The 20,601-nt window shown below is 38.6% G+C and overlaps 1 protein-coding gene across 2 annotated transcripts in view; it reads left to right on the plus strand.

The window, feature by feature from the left end:
• Nucleotides 1-20,601, plus strand: part of NSMCE2 (NSE2 SUMO ligase component of SMC5/6 complex) — a 134,534-nt gene that overhangs the window by 2,373 nt on the left and 111,560 nt on the right. The window lies entirely within an intron of this gene.

Here is a 20,601-nt window from a genome sequence, read left to right on the forward strand (position 1 = left end):
ATGATTTTGAGTACAAAGCTTGAGACACGTGTTAGGGGATGCAATTTTTTAAAATGCTGTCTCTTTCTCTGCTGCAAATCGGGGCCTTTTAGGGTGCTTCAATTTGGACGCTTGCAAAGTGGGGTACCTTAAATCTGTAATCACTTCTAACAGTCTCATCACTGCTATTTCACAATAACAGGTGCACTGCAAAGCTACTTTTCAAAGGCAAATATTAGGCATCCCATTTCTCTGTCTTAGATCTATAATAATGTTTTCATTAGGAAAACATAAAAAACTTTAAAGCTCCCAAACTGTAACAGTTTTAACTATGAGTGGAGAGCGAGACTCCTCTGAAACAAAAGTTTTGCTGTTTATTATAAATCTTGCACTCAACTAAGCCAAGGTTTATGTACAATCAAGATGAATGCTTTTCTCTTTGTCTAGTGTGATAGTTCTCTCTCCTTTGACCTTTTTATCCATACTGCTGTCAGAGACAATTGACATGCCATTTCTAGCGGGGTAGAGGAAATGCAAAGCTTGTCTGAACAGTCAGCTGGGGATTCCCTTTGAGGTAAAACTAGTATAACCAGTTCTGCTTCCTCTCTGCTTTTGCAGTCACCATCTCTCCTACTTTGCCGTAAGCAATACATGGAAATACACTGAATGTACTGAATTCTTTCAGTCCCAAGACCGCAGAACAATCCACAGAAATTAGTTATTGGTACAAAACTTAAAAGCTTTGATTAATTTCACATTTCAGTAGAATCCCCTGTTGCATTCCCGTTTGGAGGGGTGAAAGGCAACTGAAGCTTCACTCTGCAGGTCTGCAGCTGGAAGTCTGTGCGTTACACTCCTAGGAAATGTCATTATCTTCCTCACTTACCTGCTTCTGACACATTAATCTTTAATTACAACCTTGAAATTATTTCGTCCATTTCATTCAGTAACCAAAAGAACCATAGTTAGCATTCTATCCTGAGAGGAGGAGATTACTCTTGATGAAATACCTGTGGTTGTTATGGTTGAGTTATATCATGTGACCGGAAGACAGCTCCTAGACCATAACGCTCAATTTTTTTAGCAGGGGCAGCTTTCCTGTAGAATCATAGTTATAGAATTATCAAGCACGACCTTTTAACATAGTCCATCCCATTGCTCTACAGAAAAGCTATTCCAGACTTGTATTTGTAGTTTATAGCTCTTTGGTCTGCTGCTACAGTGGTGTTAGTTTTTCACTTACAATAGCTGTCTTCACTCCTGCACTCTTCCTTGCAGATGTATGTACATGTCTGCATTGAACAAACAAGTAAGTGAAGCTCCTTACTTTTATAAGGTTTGTTTTTCACTCCCCTGACTATTCCATTTGGACTTCAAGTTCTTACGTTCCTTATACAATGCCATCAGGAAAGATGCAGCGTTTCTGTGGCATGACATACTTTTGGTAAATACTTTCGGTGTTTTAAAATCAGCATCATCTGATCTGCCGTGCTTGACTGTTCAGTTCTTACCTCCAACTCATATGTGGCGATTTCTATTTCTAGAGTTGTTACTCCTCTATTCTACTTAGCTTCATCTTCTGAGGCAAAATAATAATTTAATTTTGAGCTAGCATTAGATAATATGTTTCTGCATTCTTGTTCCTATACCATTTGCAATCTGTTTTAATTTCCTTTACAAAATCTTAACTTTGCCCAGCTTCTGACAGGCTTCATTGCCAGGCTTTGTAGAAGCAAAGAATTCTATTGTGACTTATTTTATTTTACAACCACTATTTCTGTGAAGGTATTTTGTTCCTTTGGGCTTTCATTTTGGACAATACTGTTTTTTGGGAATAGTACCAAAAACTTTCATAGCAAGTACATGAGAAAAGTTACATTTACATCTGGAAATAACTGAAAAGGCAGGCTAAGTTAGTGCAGTAAGTGATGTCTGTTTCCTCTCTTAGTTGCTGTTCTCCACAAGCCCAATCCTGAAAAAGTTTACTGGTAAGCATATTTATTAAATAGTACACAGTAGTGTTTGCTGGACTGACTACTGTTTAATGCAGTATCATGGAGGGACTTCCCATAAACGTACCTCATGCTGGATCATTTTTCCCTGCTTTCTTAGGTATGGTAGTGGGCTTGCTCTGGTGCTGTATTTGAGATGCTTTCTAGGCAGTAAACACCATAGTTTGTTCTTTTTTTTTTTTTTTTTAAACAATTAAACAGTGATTTGTGAAGGAACCTGTGTGTGATTTTTCTAACTTCAGAGCTCTAGTAAAGCAGAGAAATATAAATTAACAAATTCAAGTTCTCTTTGACATGCTTAAAGGGATTTTATGGTATGCTGATTTTGCAGGTGTTGCCCTGTTCAGTAAAAATCACTTCCTGCACATTAGCACTGTAGGGCTAGAAAAGGTGCTTCGGTTTCTGGTGTGTTTAATGGAGAACGATATGAAAAACGCTTCCAAAGGGTCTAAAAAGAAAAGAGTTTGGTGCTTCAGCACTTTTGTATGCATGTAAGTTACAAACCACATGAGTGTTCAGGTGGAGTGAAAAGGAAAGCTCACTAGGGGGCAGAAGAAGATAGGAAGTAAGCAGTACTTCCATTTAAGTGAAAAAAAGCATTGAAAAGAAACTGGCCTCTTCACCTGTCTGTTGATCGGGCCATGACCCTTGTGTAGCCTAAAGTCCTCTCCAGTTGAACCATCCAGAGAACAAGGACCTCTTACACTGGTTACAGACGCTGTAAAATCCTCTCAGAATGATTTTGAATTTAAGCTTTGTAAACAGATGGTGGTAGTGTTACATAGAATAAAGAGGGAATAAAACTACTTGTTTGATTGTGAAACCAGAGGGCTGCCGGTAGGAAGAGGTACCAGACTTGTGGGCAGGAATTGGCTCAGAATATTCCATGATTTACAGTAACCTCGTAGCCTATAGTAATCTTTCTTCAGACATCTCGGATGCTTTGCAAACACTGGCAAAGCCTCTCGGCTCTCTGGGAGGAAAACAGTAGTTACAGGAATTACTTCACTACCACTGAAATGAAACTCTTTTGGGTGAATAATGGCTGCTATATAGAAACATTGTAACTGTATCATAATCTAAAAGAAAAATAAAATTTCTTCCTACTGACTGAAACAACTGAGAAAACTTTTTCATATGGAGAATACCTCCTGTTGAATTGAGATTGTCCTTTCTGTCAGCACCATAATTCCTTTTAGCAAGCTGCTGTCTACCTACTGACTCACTTCAGTCCTGCTTAAATGGAATTTATCTGTGCTGTGGTTTAACCCAGCAGGCAGCTAAACACCACACAGCTGTTTGTTCACTCTCCTCCTCCCCAGTGGGATGGAAGAGACAATCGGAAAAAAAAGTAAAATTCGTGGGTTGAGGTAAAGACAGTTTAATAGGACAGAAAAGGAAGGAATAATACTAATAACAGTAATAATAATAATATACAAAACAAGTGATGCACAATGCAATTGCTCACCACTCGCTGACCGATGCCCAGCCAGTCCCTGAGCAGCAATCGCTGCCCCCCAGCGAACCCCCCCCCCAGTTTCTATACTGAGCATGACATCATACGGTATGGAATAGCCCTTTGGGCAGTTTGGGTCAGCTGTCCTGGCTGTGCCCCCTCCCAGTTTCTTGTGCACCTGGCAGAGCATGGGAAGCTGAAAAAGTCCTTGACTAGCATAAGCAGTACTTAGCAACAACTACAACATCAGTGTGTTCTCAACATTATTCTCAAACTAAATCCAAAACACAGCACTATGCCAGCTACTAGGAAGAAAATTAACTCTATCCCAGCCAAAACCAGGACAATCTGTTTCTGGGTAAAGGCGGCATGGCTGCAAGCCAGTGCAGGTACTGATGCTACCATTGATTACTGTGCCTACTGTTCGTTACTGTCCTGCTGTAGTTAAATTTATTCTGTCTTAAGAGCCCTATGTACATCAATTCATTATATTCTTAAAAATGAACACTCGCTCTTCATAGTTAACTTCCATGAGGCCATTACTTTCTGGCAATAACAACAGAGCCTTTTAGTTTGGATACAGTTCTCAGGTTTGGGGTTCTTTGCTTTTCTTTTTTTTCTCCTACACATTAATTGTGCTCAGAACTTCCTATTAACTTGGTATTTTCCCCTATAGCTTCTGACTTTCTGTTCTGGTAAGATAAAGTAATCTCCCTGGACACAGCTATTCTGAGGAGTATAAACAACTGTTAGAGAAATTGATGGGGCAGCAAGGGTTCAATTAAATAATTAAACATTGTAGCTCTGCAATAAATAGTGGTCAGAGAAATCTGGAAATGTGAGGGAATCAGTTTAACAGATATAAATTGCAATTCAGATGACTTTGAAGATCTAAAGATTTATAGCCTCTCATTACATGGTCCCACATTTTGAAATGTAGGACAGAATGTACCAATTAATCTAATTTGCCATGACCTTGAACGAGTTCATTTTACTACTTTCTGCAAAATAATAATACTAATAAAAACAATGCTTTCCCATTTCATATGAATAATGGAAAGATTTAATACCCAATATTTCTAGGCAGATTCACATTCATCTCTACTTATGCATATAGTTCTCTGGACATCTGTTTGCAGTCCACAATAGTAAATTTAAATTATTCCTGTCCATTTAAGCTTTATTTAATGCTGTGAGATGTTTTGGGAATCCTAGTGAGAGATAATATGGAAGTATGGGTATTCTACTATGGAACTGTAAATAATAACAGACCTCACATGATGAAATCAAGAGGAAAATATTTCACAGTAGAATTAAAACAGTCTGAAATGTCTGTGAGGCCTCTAATGATATAAACACTCAGAATCTATTTCCAGCTTTGTACTACCTCCCCTTTCTTTTGTGTCTTCTAGCATCTTGTTCACTGCTGCTGCACTCTGGAGATAAATCTTCGGTTAGTTCTAACCACAGTGATTCCCAAGTCCTTTTCCTCTAAGGAATCCACTGTTCACAGTGTGCTGTAAGGATGAGATACTAAGACTACTGTAAGGTTCATTGCCAAAATTGCACTTAACCAAGTCTGAATTTCATCAGTGATTCTATTGCTTAGTCCACTAATACATTTACATCCATTTTGTTCTAGTCCTGTATGGATTTATGAAAAGAAATTGCTAGTGTTAAATATTCAGGTCAGGCATTGCTCATTTATGAATATGGATGATATCTAACAAAATAAGGCAGAATTTCTGTTAACTGCTGTTAATTTAGGTGAAGGATAATTTTAATGCATCTGATCCTGAAAACCTTTTATTTTTCAAATAACTGTTGATGACCAAGAAGTTAAATTGTCAATTAAGACCTCCCTGTCCATTGAGAATCTGCAGACTTTTAGCATTGAGCATCTTCATGGTGGTGTGTTGTGAGCATGTGCTGGCAAAGAGACAAAATTTTAAAAGATCCTGTAAGGGATTAAGGATCTGTATCTAGAGGTGAAAACTGGTTTTACCAACTGAATGTCAAAGCCAATTTAAAAGCTCATTTTATTTAATGAGTTAAAAAGAAAGATAAGTTTAATGTTTGTCTTAGTCTTTCTGCTGATTATCTTTAGATACTGACATTGTCTAAAGGTTGTATTTTTCTCTTCTTTCAAGAATGCCATTATGGTATAGAAACATTTTAAAATGTTACAATATAAAAAAAAAATGTAAGCAGAAAAACAGACCGTGTACAGTGGGTTTCAGTATGTCCTCCCCGTGCTCAAAATACTCTTCTGTGGCCCAGCCTAGCAAAATACTGAAGGAAAGGATACATTGAAATTCTTGAGTGGTCTACCAACTTTCAGAGTGGTCTGTACATTTTAAAGCTTAAGCACATGCTCTTATATCCTTTGCTGGATTGGAGTCCTAATAGGTATGTGAATTTGAAGGTGACGCTGTTCGAAATCAGTTATAATGCAAGTAAAATCATCAGAGTTCTACTATAATTTGCATCTTCCTAAATTTAGCTTCAATCTGTTGTTTGAGCTTTAGTAGTGTGATTGAAAAAAGAATTCACTCAGACAGTACTTGTTTGGCAATGTCTCTCCATGTGATGCTCCTAATGTTGAACTTTAATTCCCATATTGACACCTCTGCACACTGAGGAACAGCTGTTTGCACTGCTAATTTAACTTCGTTTAGTTGCTGAACTGTCTTTACTTAAACTAGTTCTATAGAGTTAGAAAGCACTGCTGGACATCATCTGAAATGCTTGAAGGAGAAGTCTTATTCTCTGTTTTTGGAATTAGTGTGACCTGCCATGTGTGTTGACTGATGTGCTGATAGTGCTGTGAACATGCTGGCCCAGTATAGCTCTGCCATATCCAAAACAGGCATCCATTCCCTGCTCTGCTCAAAGTTACCAGATGTGAATTCTGTCAGCTTGCTGAGGATGGCAGTTTTATCTGACTCCTTAGGGGAAAGCAGCAGAACTTTTTCCAGTATATGGGACTGTGAAGTATGGAGAGTTATAGATACCAGAACGAAGACTAACTCATGGTCATCTCCAGGCTTGCTCTTTAGAGGGGCTGTTGCTTTTGTCTCTGGTCTGGAGCCAAAGCTGTGTTGGACTGGGAGGAATGTCCAGTACAAATGGTAAATAATTGGGAGGTCTGGAGAGTATGCTCATGACAGACAAGATGATTAGAATTTCTTAGAATAAAACTTCTGAAAAGCATTTTAAAGCATTAACAGATAGTTTTTTTCCTAATTAGCTGAATAGCTTTTCAAGTAGAGAGCAAGATGCTTCCTTGATGTCTGGGACTTTCTTCCAACCACACATCACATTCCTGCTATGAAGTGTAGAGGCCCTGGAGTGTAGAACAGCTGGGTGGGAAGCAGTTATTGCACCTGAACTCCATTATTTTGGGGAAAAAAATGAGCTGGTTTTCTTTTTCTTCAGAAACTTGCCCTAAAATGTCATGGACAGCTGCTACCCATGGCTGCTTGCCATCTGTATGTCATAGCAGTGATCTTCCTGCAGCAGTATCAGGGTCTGCATGAGAATTCCTCCTCTCTTCCTCCACACTTTGAAGGATTTTTCTGCTCACCAGTACGTACAGGGCAGGCCCATGGGTCTTCCAGAGTGTTAGTGATACGATTCTTTGGCATGCGCCCCAGATTAAGTTAGCCCTTTACTGCTCTGGCTTTTCCTGCTTGTCTGCTCGTTTCCTATTGCATAACCTGCTCGCTGTGCCAGCAGAGCTTACCTCAATTCCGGCTGCTTATCCCATTCGTCTGTTCCCCTTGCCCCAAAGCTGTCTCTGTGCTTTTCTTCATGTCTGCTGCACTGCATCTCACAAGTGCAATGTCCTCCCTTTACTGACTGCTTTCTGTTCTCCAGATTGCTTGGGATCCGCTGGTGTCGTGATGCCTGTTAAAGAGTAGCCAAAGAGCAGTTGGTTATGTAGGATCTTTTTTCAATGTGTATTTAGCTCTGTGAGATTGCCCACAGCACTTTGGTTTCTCTCACTGCTCTCTTAAAATGGTGTTAAACAGGAATCACTCTAAACGTTGCTGACCCTTGTTGACATAGGAAGGAGTGTAGAGAATATAGACATGGCAGTCAGCCCAGTTTTATGATTATTGGCAGCCTTTTAATAGACAGTTGGTTCAAGAGTTTCTATGGAATATCCACTATTCTTACATGCAGTGGCTTTCTAAACACATTGCAGCAACCTGTAACAAACAGTCAGACTTGAAGATCATAAGTTCATTCATCACTGAATGCAGGGGACCTTTCCGTGGAAGTTTCTCTGTCATTGACTTCAAATTTCTCCTACTTGGAATGATGCAAACTCCAGTATAAGGATGAACTCTGTAGCTGTGTTTGAATATAAAATGATTTGGTTCATTTGTTTCTTTTCTTCTTTTTTTTTTTCTAGTTTATTTTTCATTGAAAATTGAAATGCAGGATTCCTGCAGTACCATAACATGAATCTTAACATTGCCAAAGTTCTTGTGCATGAAATGACCATGATGTCATTGTTTTGGGATCTAGAAATGAACCTGCTGACACCTGTGCTTCTAAAATTCTCATGCTCTGTTAGTTTCCATGGTGTTAGAGATCACTGTGCTTCATAAAAGTAATCAAAACATAAGGTACTTGTCCTGAGAACAGGCTATAGTATATACAGTATACTATATTATATAGTATATGTGCGTGATTAAGAGGTAGCGTGATAGCATGAAGGTCCGCTGACTGAGGAAATGAGCAGGACTAAACTTTGACTTGTTATCCTGTTGTCCAGGGAAGATAAGCTGTGTCAAGATGTTTTCTTGCACAACCTACCTCCCTTCACATATGAATTGTGGTTTTGTTAGGTCACTCTCCACCTGATAGTGGCCTCATAATGGACAAAGCTGTGGCCTGTGTTGTAGGGGCCCTGCATGAGGAATCAGACCTTGTTTTTCCCTTGCGAGCCCATATATCTGTGAAGGTTCTCATGGGAAGCAAATAGCAAACAGTTTTATATGCGGTGTAGGAATAGCATTAGAATTGAGCAATCCATTATTTCTTTATGGACACGAGGGAGCGATCTTACCTGGATTTAAAATCGCCAAGAGTGTGCCTCAGTCTCTCGGAATTTACTTTGTCTTTAGGTTAGAGTAAATTCCAAGTAAGGATGGCAGGATTTTTTTTTTTTCTTTTTTCTTGTTGGAGAATGTAAGTGTAGAATGTCAAAGTCCATCCTGGAGATAAATGGCTTTTCACTGACGCTTGCTATACGAAAATGTTTTCTAGCTATGAGAAGGTACTGTAGAAAATGAAGAGACCAGTGATCCATTAAGTTCAGTAACCCTTCTGTGTAAGCCACCCCCAGATGCTTCCTGTGAAGCTGCAACAATTCCCTCATGATACCCAGCTGTTCACAGAGGAAGTTTCTTTCTGACCCCAGGCATTTATCTGCCAGAAGCTGTTTGTTAACTGGTCTGCTTTGTTGCTACACCAATGTCTGTGGTACTAATTGGTGGCATGCACAAACAGTGTAGGCACCAAAATTACATCTTTCTTCTTGGGAAGGTTCTTTTCCTGTTGTTTAAAGTAAACTTGTATTTTGGGGTATGTGAGATAAAATGTTTCAGATTCCCTTTCGCAAAAATACTGATTTTGCTTTCCTTCAAATCCCTTGCTTAAGATTCATCCTTTTAGGAAAGGTGTTCTTTTTTATCCTAACTTACGCTTGTCCTGTATTATGTTGTGCTTCTTGGATTGTTTTATAGGCATTTAACCTTTCAACTAAAGTGAGGAAGATATGTATGTTTTCTTGAAGTAGGTAGGTAAATGGTGTCACACTTCTAAGTATTCCTTCTTCATGTAATTTTATTTTTTGAAACAAAATGGACTGGTTGGGTTCTTGTGAAATTCTTTTCTGGAGACAAAAAAAATACATTTTGTGCATTATGCTCTTCAGTCAATACCAAAATTTTGAGAAAAGAGGGTTGGATTAATTTTTTGTCCTACCTTTCTGCTTCAGTAATTACAGTGTAAAAATTACTTACAACATTTATAGCCAGCACTGATGAGTCCATTGCTGGAATATACTGAAGGTTCTGAAGGCTGTTCTTCAAAGAAGCTGTCTGAAAAACGAGAATTTGGAAATGTTCCTTGTTTCAAAATCTGGAAAAATATGACTTGTAATGAAAGATTTGTATTCTTTTATATTTATCCAAAAACCATCCTGACCATAGTCTGTAATCTTACAAAGTGGGAAGAAACAAATATGTGGGGTTGTTATTACTTCCTAGCTGGAATTTTGTCTGTAAAAAGAACACAGTGCAGCAAGGGGAAAGTAGCTATATTGAGCAGCATGCTTTTGTTCTGCTGGCTCTTTTTCCTTTTGGGTACTCGGTAAGCTGAGACCCTCCAAGTATCTTTGTTCCTCAACTTTTGCAGTTCTTGAAGGAAAGAGAAACCCATTAGGTGGCAGCAAAGGCTTTCCTGCAGCTCCCTCACCTGCTGTGGTCAGCTGTGGCACTACAGTAGCTCACTCCTAGAACGGAGTTAGAGGTCTTGGTGCCGTATCACAGTATTCTTGCATTTAGTAACACTAAAATATAAATAGAGGATTAAGATTAATAGTGGAGAAAGAGAACTAGTATTATCACATGATAGATTTTTAAAGCTGTTTGGGACCAGCATGATCTACTGCTTTGACTTCCTGCATAATACAGATCATTGCATTTTGTACAATTATTCTTGCATAAAGCTGGTATGTTGTGGTTGAACTAGAGAGTACCATTCAGAGTGAAATCCAGTCTTGATTTAAAGCTAGCTTGCTGAATAACTGTCTTCAGTGCATTCTCATGGAAATGTACTGACAGCTTGCACCTGAGCAGGAGGTCATACTCTGGACAGTCTCGGTTTTTGTCAGGACTCTTGTGAGTGCTCAGAAGAAAACTGCACAATTTTTATTTCTTGAGTTTCGGTAGGTGGTATTCACATAGTGTCTGATTTCAAATACATACATACATATGTATGTGTGTATATTTATACTTTTTTCTTATGTATTTTCCTAAGGAAGCGGGTAATTTTCTCCCCCAAAGGTCATTATGAGTTAGAGAGGCTTGCAGTCACCTGGTGGGTTACCTCATGTACCCATAGTCACTATAAATTTCTCTGTCCTAGACCTCATAAATTCTCATCAGTCTTCAAAATAGATCATAAGCGGGATTTAAATGCTGTATGGACCTTTTTGCAGACCCTCTGCACACTAGTGATGTTAACCTTGAGAGAATGAGTGAGCTTACAGCTGTAAGTTATAGGCTTGAAATTGCTGGGTGAGGTTCTTTGGCCTCTACTATGCATGAGATCAGAATAGATGATCCTAATGGTCTGTTCCAGCTTCAGAATACCATGAAGTACTGCAGAGGTCTTGTGTGGGCTCTTTAGCACAAAGATAAATCAACCTCTTTGAACAAAAGCCAGAGAGGAATATTTTATCTGAATAATTTACTGTATGAACATATTCTCTGTAGTATATTAATCTGTCATTTTCTTATCGTCATATTTCTGCTGCAGAAATGTGGCAATAAGAAAATACTGCTAACTCCTGTTTAAATGTAGAGGCATACAGTATATATAGAAAGCAGTGTGGGCTTTGAAGAACCCATGCTGAAGGCTTTAATTTTTATCAATTTGAGTAGATCAGTATTTAGCTTTCAGTGATCTAATTGTGTGCCTAAATAACTAGGGAGGGAGGAGGAACCCACAAAAGTAGAAAAAAATCTGGGGTTGGCAGCATTCAGAAAGATTAAGAATCTAAAACAATTGTATTTCTTTTCTCGATTCTTTCCATTAGGAAAAGATTTATCTGGGTTAAAACTGAGCATTGTGCTGACATGTTCTCAGTGTTCGGTCATAACATGAAAGAAGCCATTATGTAGACATGATCATTCTGAAAGCTTCATCCTGATCCCCTACCAATAGACACAGGACACTCATCTCTTTTTTTTTTTTTTTTGCCTCTTTTTTTCCTTTCTTTTCCTTTCTCTTCTTTGTTCTTCTCTTCAAGAATTCAAGAACTTGTGACTGGTTTTTTACCTTTCTTTTTTTGATACTCAAATAACTTTTTTGTCAGTGCATGTAGAATTAATTATGAGAGGTTTTTAATACTTTCAGCTAAAAATAATTAAAAAAAGAAAACTTAAAAATACATTCTGACTCAAATCCAGGTTTTATGACATGTTTCCATTTACACCAATATTATATAGCACGCTGACACTCTAGTGAAGAATGAAGATTATAATATGTACTGATTAAATTCCAAGAATTTAAATGGGGATGTTTGCTGTATCAGTCAGAATCACATGTAAAACTTGTGTTTTCTTAATGACTGCTGACACTGAGACCTATGAAAAATGTCATCCTCTGGAGGACAGGCAGAAATTGGTTGTCTGAACTGTAGATTTAGAATTTCTTTTATGATAATTTTCATAGATTTTTTTTTCTTCCCTTCTCATTTTCTTTCCCATTTTCTCTCAAGAAGAACAAGGAATTCATAATAGCATTATATGAAAGAGATAAAACAACTGAGATGCTCCAAGTCTGATTTTGCTGAGGCCTTGAGGCTAGGAACAACTCTGCTTTCAAACTGGCATTGCCACTTTGTGGCCTTGGGCAAGTCATTAAAGTTCACTAGGCATCAGTTTCCCTTCTATAAAAAGAGGTGTCAGGAGTGTTTTGAGAGGATGTATGAACATCTGAGTATTTCAAACTCCTGTGTAGATAGATATTCACTTCTGTTGTTGCTTGTGGAAATTATGTTGCGAGAGTCTAGAAATAATTTGAGTTGTCTGTAATGGTGGTAGGTGATTGGAAAAGGTAGGAGATAGGTAGCCAGGAAAAATATGTGTGCAGGGGAAATAAAAGGCAGCAGAGAATAACAGCCTAGCAAAGTTGTCATCTTTACCTTTGGTGAATTAACAAATAGGAAGTATCACATCTCCAAGAACTGTTATAGGTGATATGAAATGGTTTGAACTACTAAAATATACACAGGACACTAAGTGAAGATTTGCACTCAGATGAAATTTGTGAGTGAATCCTTCAGCCATGTCTACAGGAGGACAGTCTGTGACGTTTATTAGTGGGTTAATAAATAATACTATGTGAAGAGAGAAAATATTACACTGATTCAAAAAATTTCCGACTAAAACTGCTTATGGAAAGAAAATTTACCAGTGAAACCCACAGTCCAGCAAAAAGTCAACTGAGGTGATAGAGAATCCATCCCATCTCTGAATAAACAGTTCAACTCTGTTTGACAGAGAACCTTGTATGTTCTTTCTTCATTAGCTTTGTTTCAGTTTTCAGGCACTGGATCTTACCAATATGTTCAGAAATCTTCAGGATAGTAGTGACAGATCATGAGCAAGTCACCTTTAGCATCTCTTACTTAAACTTCACAAGTTGAGCTGCTTTAGTCAGTCCTGATATAACTCACACTTTCCGGGCATTGAGTAATTTGTATTCCTCTTTCTTTGAAATACTGAAAGAGCTTATTGAAGGAAAATGCAATTAGCAGGATGTAGTCTCATGCATGTTGATCTAGAAAGAGCCTTTGCCCAAATTATGTACACTATGTGCCATATAAAGATAGGGACGCATCTGCAAAATTGTCAGCGTACAATCAGCCCCTTTAAAAAAAAAAAAATTAGAACAATCCCTGCACTCCTCTTTACACCTCGAACAAGGGTCTGGCATTCGTCATGAGCATCATACAGCACAACCTTCTGTGTAGGGCATACAGTAATAGCCAGGGAACCTGCCATCACTCACATTGCTGCCCCAGCCACTCTTTCAAGCGTTGCTTGCATTAGGTTACTTCTCAAACTGTGCACTACATAGCAGCTACTATTAATGGCTGGTGAGCTTATGTCTTTTTTGTTATTGTTGTTTCAGTTTGGGGTTTTTTGTGTGTTAATGGACCTTTATGTCAATAAAAGAAAATCAACAGCCGTGAGTCTGTTCTGTTAGAGCTGCTGTTGTATAAAAGGATGGGAGAAAGTAGGAGATGACCCCCAAAGATTGCGATCACCAGGAAGATATCACTTGCTAATGGAGAAAGAATCAAAAAGCAGGCTAGCAAGTGCTCAGGGAAAAAAAGGGCAGGAATGGGGGACCTGGTTGAGGAGGAAGAGAAGGGGAGAGGAGCAAGTGGTAAAGAAACGTGTAATGAAGGAGAAGGAGAGGTAAGAAATAAGAAAGTCACAGCCAAAAGATTAAACAGGACAGTATGCTGATAGTGCTCTAGATGACGGAAGATATTTGAATGCCTTCCTAATGATGTTTCCCATGTAAGCAACTTCTGTACTTTCCACAAAGGTGTTAGCTTTTGCAAATGGGAAGAGTGGTCTGGCATATAAATCGAAGGAGGACTTGGTTCATGTGGCTGAAAATGAGAAGAGAGATGTGGTCTTTCTGATTAGTCTCACGCTAGAGTTGTTCAGGATATAACTGTGTGAACCTCCTTACTTTTTTGACATTATCAACAAATTCTATAGAGTGCTCTGAAATATGCATGTGCTGTAGCACTCAATAGAAGGTGACAATCTCAAACTGCTCCATAAATTACATATAATGGACTTTCTTATTAAAAAAGACTTAACAAAAGGAGCCAGCTGGCTTAAGGAGAAGGTGGCAGATGAAAAGCACACAATTCAAAGAAGTGTTCACACATTAAGGAAGTATTTTAACAGGCTTTCCCCAGACTGTAAGTGGGAATGGAATTATACATTGCATGTAAATGTCAAGTGACAATAATATCTTCTGAGTTAAATCAACCTTGCAAACTCTTTCCTATTTTTCTTAAGCAGATGAATAAAGTTTAACTTGTGATTTCCTTACTAATCATCTTAGTAAGCAGTGGGTGAGTAGACTTTTTACTGTATGGGTAGATTAATGTGACATTTTCACAAGACCTTTTTTTTAAAGTTTATTACTTGTGGGTGTGGATCTAATCACAGCTGTTTTTTGAGTGAATTAGGTATGCCATCACTCATTCAAATTCTGTATTTCTTCAGTATTTTTAGATTAATCTTTTATCCATGCTGTGTTGGAGGTGTGTAGTCTGTCCTGATGTCTCAGGGTAATCTCAAGGTAATCAAGACTTCTCCTCCACTGTACATACTTACTTTAGTGGACAGATTTGGCCCAGTCACTTTTATAGAAAACCAGATTTTAAATTGAACAAAATTCAAAAGCATATCAGTATAAAGGGGAGAAAATGCTCTTAACTAGTATGTGTCAGCTACACAAATCTCAAGCATAGTCATATGGTTCTGAATTTAATTTATTTTAATAACACAATGTCTGATAGCTATGTGATAGTTTACCAGTTCTGTTTAAGTACTGAACAGAGGGAGCTTTCTACTTCTTCCTATGTAGTTACACAACATTTCCACACTCAGGTTCAATTTATATTCCTGTTTTTTCAAAACTGCCCCTTTAAATGCCATGAGGCCCCCCACAAAGCTTCTTTCCTACTACGGACAAAGATAACAGCGTTATCTAAAAACAGGCTGAGACACCATCATCTGTGGTGTACTGTAAGCCATCAAACAAATTCCTGTTTCCTCTCAAAATCATAAATATTTGTGCATATGTGAGAGACCCAGGCAATACGGAATTGCATTGTCCTTTTTTGCACAGAGATGTGCATTCTCCACATGGTAACAAAGTAGCAGCTCCTTATAGTAGGAGCAATTTTTGTATGAAGTTTGTGGGAAATGAAATTCCAGCAATGGAAAGATTTAGCTCTGTCACTTACCAGTATGCAAGCAACAGAATGAATGCCACATACCAGCGATTCATACCAAAAAGGGGAGATCTGCCAATTCACAGAAGAGGTTTTATGCAAAGGAGGCCTGCTAGAGGCAGAATGAATTGCTGGTTTTCATTATGCTTGCAGTTTGTGTGCAATCTTTGCCTTTGCCTTTGCCTTTGCCTCGTCCATGTAAGAGGATTAGTTTGTGGGTTTGTTCTTTTTGTGTTGGTTTTTTTTGGGGGTTTTTTTTTGGCCATATTGAGGAATTATGGGCTCTGAAAGTCCTAGCTTTAGTATTGTTGCATGATTAGCACTTCAAGTACCATATCAATATGTGATTCATGCTGAACCGGATGGTTTGTGTGGGGAATATCACTTGACCTTTGCTTGCACGAGACATTGGTTTTCTAGACTCCTTTAGTTTAGCCTTGGTTGTGTTCTGTCTGTTAGCTCTCTTAACAGAAACTGGAAAATATCCAAAGCATATGGAAGTATTTACATTTTCAACAAACAATTAACTTCTGAGATGATACTCATATCTATTTCTACTAACCTTCCCATTTCTGATAATGTAACAGATCAGTGTGGTTCTGATTTAAAAACCCCAAACTTTCCATTGTTAGCTGTATATTATGAATCTGATTTATCTTTTGTTTATTCCTTTATGTATGTGGACCAGTGTCAGCTCTGTTGTAAGACACATCACTGCTCTGTCCACAGTGGTGTAGAGTGTGGAGTTGCCTGCCAGCCAGATTTGTTGAAAAAGCTGACTATAAAACTGGATTGTTTTTCCACCCTGAGCTGCTTGCTGCTGCAGCTGCAGTATGGCTAGTCCCCCGGCGAGTTAGCTGAAGTCCAGCCTTGCTCTGTCTGGGGCTCCTGATTAACTTCTCTAGATTCTGAAGTCAGTAGTGCCAAGGGTTGTAGAAGCAGAAATGTAAAAACTTAGAATGGGAGACTGTGTGGGTTCAGAGAAAAAAAAAAAAGTTACGTTTGGAAGTATCTAATCCAAATATTTGACATTTAAAAACCAGACATATTTTGGCATTTTTCCTCCCCCAGCTGTTTCATTTTAGGTCAATAATGCTAAAATTTCAGTGCTGGAAGCGCGTTCATTTCTGTCTGCATGAAGCTGTTGCTGTCAGTTATGGAAGCTTAGTTTGGCTTCTGTGTTCTTTTTATGTGGGAATATAACTATGACCACCGAACTGAGCCAAAAATAAGTTGGTGCCGGCTTGTCTTGAAGTGAAGGATTGTCTTGGTCTTACCTGCCTGTTTGATACGTGTTCTACTGCTTTAACTTGTACTGGAGCTCATGCACACTGCAGTCTGGTAGTGGGGCTTTGCTTGCGTTAGAAAGAACAGCGCTCTCAGTTTTAGTGGGACCAGTTTGTTGAGCAGTTCATGCACAAGCACTAGTACTGACACCTGTGAAGTATGAAGGGAGTATGCAGTGGGGGACTGAGAGTGAGACTGCCTCTGTACTGAAACTGCACTCTCAGCCTCTTTGCAAGGCGAGTCTCCCATGCTTGTGTCCTCCATCATGGCCCTATTTTCTGGCCAGGCCATTGCTGATGCACCATGTGGCTCCTATTTCTGTGGTGCCACATGCAACGTGTCTAGTCTGTGCGATGAGATTTTGAATCTGATATATCGGCACCAGACTCTGATATTATGGTAACTTGAGCCCAGAACCAAGACAGTTGCATTTACTGAAATTATATCTTATTAAATAAGCTCTGATGAGGGCTTGTTAGCTTGGTCTCTGAGCTAGGCTGCCTCCAGTTCTGGACAGCAAGTAATGTTTCTGAGAATTTTGGAGGTCATGGGTGAAGAAGCCTTATTTTCCTATCTTTACTGATTTTTTTTTTACTGAAATGTCTTTCCAACCCATTTCCTGTTTCCCCCAAATGGAGGAAATTCTAAGTAAGGTGCACTTTGAATGAGCTTCTCTGAGATGAGAAACATAATAGGTTCATTAACACAAGCAAATTTTTTTTGTGAAAAACCTAATGGTATTTTCTACTGCTGGATAATAACAATCATGCCTTTCATTAAAGACACAACTCGCACTTCACATTAAAATATTTATTTTCCACCTGTCAATGCAATTTAAAACCAGAGAATTGGTTATTGACAACAGAAAGCATAAACGCTGTTGATTTGTAAATGAAACGGGTGGATTATTTCTGTAGAATTCATAACGTGCAAGTAGAGATCTTGTGTAATACAGAAGAAATTGTGCTTCTTAAAAATCTAACAAGTTGGAAATGAACTTGTTGGAATCATAAAAAAAAATCATAAAAAATTATTTTGCTGGTATTCCTTTCCAGTGGAAATCATAGATAAAGCAGCCTGTGAACCTTTTATGGGAATTGTAAATGCCCATTAAAAGTCTTGAAATAAAATACTTCATTTGAAATAGCAGTTTTAGAAAGTGCTCTGAGGGAAAAAAGAGTAGCAACGACAACACCTTAAGAAATATTTCACTGTTCCTTGTGAGGGAAAATATTTAAAGGAAGTTTTTGCCCAAATTCTAATGTTACCATATCAAGTTCTGAGAGGAGAAAGTGGGTAGAAGGAGGACAGCAGTAGTCCCCTTTTTAAATATTCCCAGCCCTCCCAGCTCTTATTCTGAGGAAGGCAAGGTCAGCCGCAGCTCGGGGCTCTGAACCGTGCTCTATTGTGTGGTGTAGGCATGCCCACGCCTCCACAGGCAAGAAGCTTGTTAGTCATAGGAAAATCCTTTCCCATTAAAATTATTAGTGAATGTTGTTTTCAGCCTTAATTTCATCATACGTTGAAATCCACTGAGAAGAGAGGGATATATATAGAGAGATAGAGTTAGGAAAATAGAGAGGGTTTTGTTATTTATTTTATGAGAGATTGGTCAGATTTCTATGTGAAGATAACATATGCCTTGTACTTGCTTAGAAAATACACGTGTGGCTCCTCTACCTTTTTATTGGCAAACAAGTTGGCTTAGGGAGTTATTTCCCCCCCAACTCCACCCTGCTACCGTTTGCCACCCCTCAGTTGTACTGGTACAACTGTTTGTATATTGGCACTTCATATTCAATTACTGGAATACCATGGTTTGGGGTTTTTTTGTTTTGGTTTGGTTTTGGAGGATGGAATGCTATTTTTAGCTTGGATTGTTTCATTAATCCAATTTATAGTATAACCTTGTGAAAAGTCATATTATCCTAGCAGAGGGGCAGCAGAGGAGAAACACTGAGGAACACCAAGGATGAGTGCCTGGAGAAATGACCTGTGAAACTCCCTTTGTTAACAAAGAAAAGGTACATGAACCTCAGCCTTGGTGTTTTCTTGCTGTTTGTCTGTCAGCATAACCTGTTTCTGTTCTTCTTGGGCCTGTGGATGTACACGGTGTTGAGGAATGCTGATTCACTCATTTGTTGAAAAGAACACAGTAGCTCTGGATGGATATCACCGTAATTTCAGGAAACTGGTAGAGAGTTATGACAGAGGAGAGCTTGAGTTGCTTCTCAAAACTGTTGCATCTTGTAAATGCTTCATCCTCCTTTCAGTGCTCCGGCTTACTAGTTACACTGTCTTTGTTAACTTTAAATTGGTCTTCCTGCAAAATTAAGTAGGAGTTAATTGGTAAAATAAAGATTAACCTCTCTGTGACCTTGGAATTCAGTAAGGAGAAAAGAGTTGCTGGTCAGGTGCTGGTGTCTTTTGTCCCAAGGGAGGGAAGTGGCCTGGGAATTGTATGGGCCTTAATACATAGTCAAGCAAGCACCCATTTTTATTTTGGGAAGTGTGTGCATGCTACCTGATTCATGTCTTGGAGCTGTATGTGTGGCACCAAACATGGAAGTTACAGTAGCAAAAAATATGTAGATATGATATAAAGACTTTTTTCTCTTTCTGTTCCATAGCAAAGAGATTAGTTGATGTCTTTTTATTATTTGTGTACCTCAGCCAAAATTAAACCATCTCTATTTGTGTTGAATAATATTTTACTTTGCATTTTATACAGCAAAGCCCATCAGCACATGTTGGAGTGTTTTGCTAAATCAAACTCTGTGAGAACCCTGTTTATTTCATTAGGTATTACCACAGTGTCAATAGGTGTCTGGACATACTGCCCTTCTTTACCTTGCAGTCTGTTTGGATACTGTGGCAGAAGTATCTGGTAAGATAGATCTTTGTTACTGCTCTGAAGTCTAAACTGGGATCATTATGACTTTTTAGCCTTCCCCTCATAGTCTTGAAGAAAAAAAAAAAAAAGTACTGTAAGGAAGTTGCTTTCAAAAGCACTGTTGGCCTAGTTCTGCTGGCAATGGAGTTGAAGGGAGTTTCATGTTGAGCAAAAGTTTCATGATTACTTTATTATAGAATAATATAGTAAGTTATTTTCAAAAGTGGTTAGTAATACTGGGTGCCTCAGCTTCTCTGTGCCCATTCTGAGATGACTGTTTTCAGAATGTGTGCAGCACCCACTCATGGAAATGCTGGCTGGCCCCTTGAGATGTTTCAAACTGGGCATTCAGCAATTGAGAAGTTTTGAAGTGGGCACTGAGACCCTGCATGGTCTGTTTCTGTTGAAATTCTAACTCTCTCTACAATATAATGTACTTGGGTTTCATTTCCATGGGATTGGCAGGAGCCTCCTGGGTCACTGAATCTTGTCTCTTCCCATTTCAGACAGTCATAGCCTACAGGGAAATGGCTTGTAACACAAGATGAGGTTTTTTTGTCAGGAGTAGTCTGTAATCTAACAGACACTCTTGGCTCATCTTACTTAAAAAAAAAAAAAAATTAAGCAGGGAGAAATGGATAATTGAAGATTTTTTCCAGTTACTTGCTGAATAAAACAAATGTTTAAATCCAGACTGAAAAGCACTGCCCTTTCCTTTCCAAAATAAAACCTCAGAGGACTTTACTCAGGTACGGCAAAATGCTTGACCTGAGTCCAAGTATTGTAGTTTGATTTGCAATTCCTTAACAGAAGCTGAATAGAAATTAAGATGAAAATTCAGAAATCATTCACAAGCAATAGTGCTGGTGCAACTGTGGGCACAGTCAACTAATGGTGTTCTTCTGTGCTGGTCTTTCCTTTACAAGTTCTAGTAGTCCTGTCTCCCACACTCCTCTCACTTTTATTCCTTCGACTCAGATTTTTTCTTTGATAGAATATAGGAAACTCAGATTCAACTGCCTTCTTTGCTTGAGATGACTTGAACTCGATTTCAACCATCTTCCAGAAGAATGGTTTAGAGATGAGGTTGCTGGATATTGAGGAATATCATAGAATCACAAATGGTTGAGGTTGGAAGGGACTTCTGGAGGTCATCTTGTCCAACCCCTCTGCTCGAGCA

This window comes from Pelecanus crispus, chromosome 2 (assembly GCF_030463565.1).
Source record: "Pelecanus crispus isolate bPelCri1 chromosome 2, bPelCri1.pri, whole genome shotgun sequence".
In the NCBI taxonomy this organism is placed as follows: domain Eukaryota; kingdom Metazoa; phylum Chordata; class Aves; order Pelecaniformes; family Pelecanidae; genus Pelecanus; species Pelecanus crispus.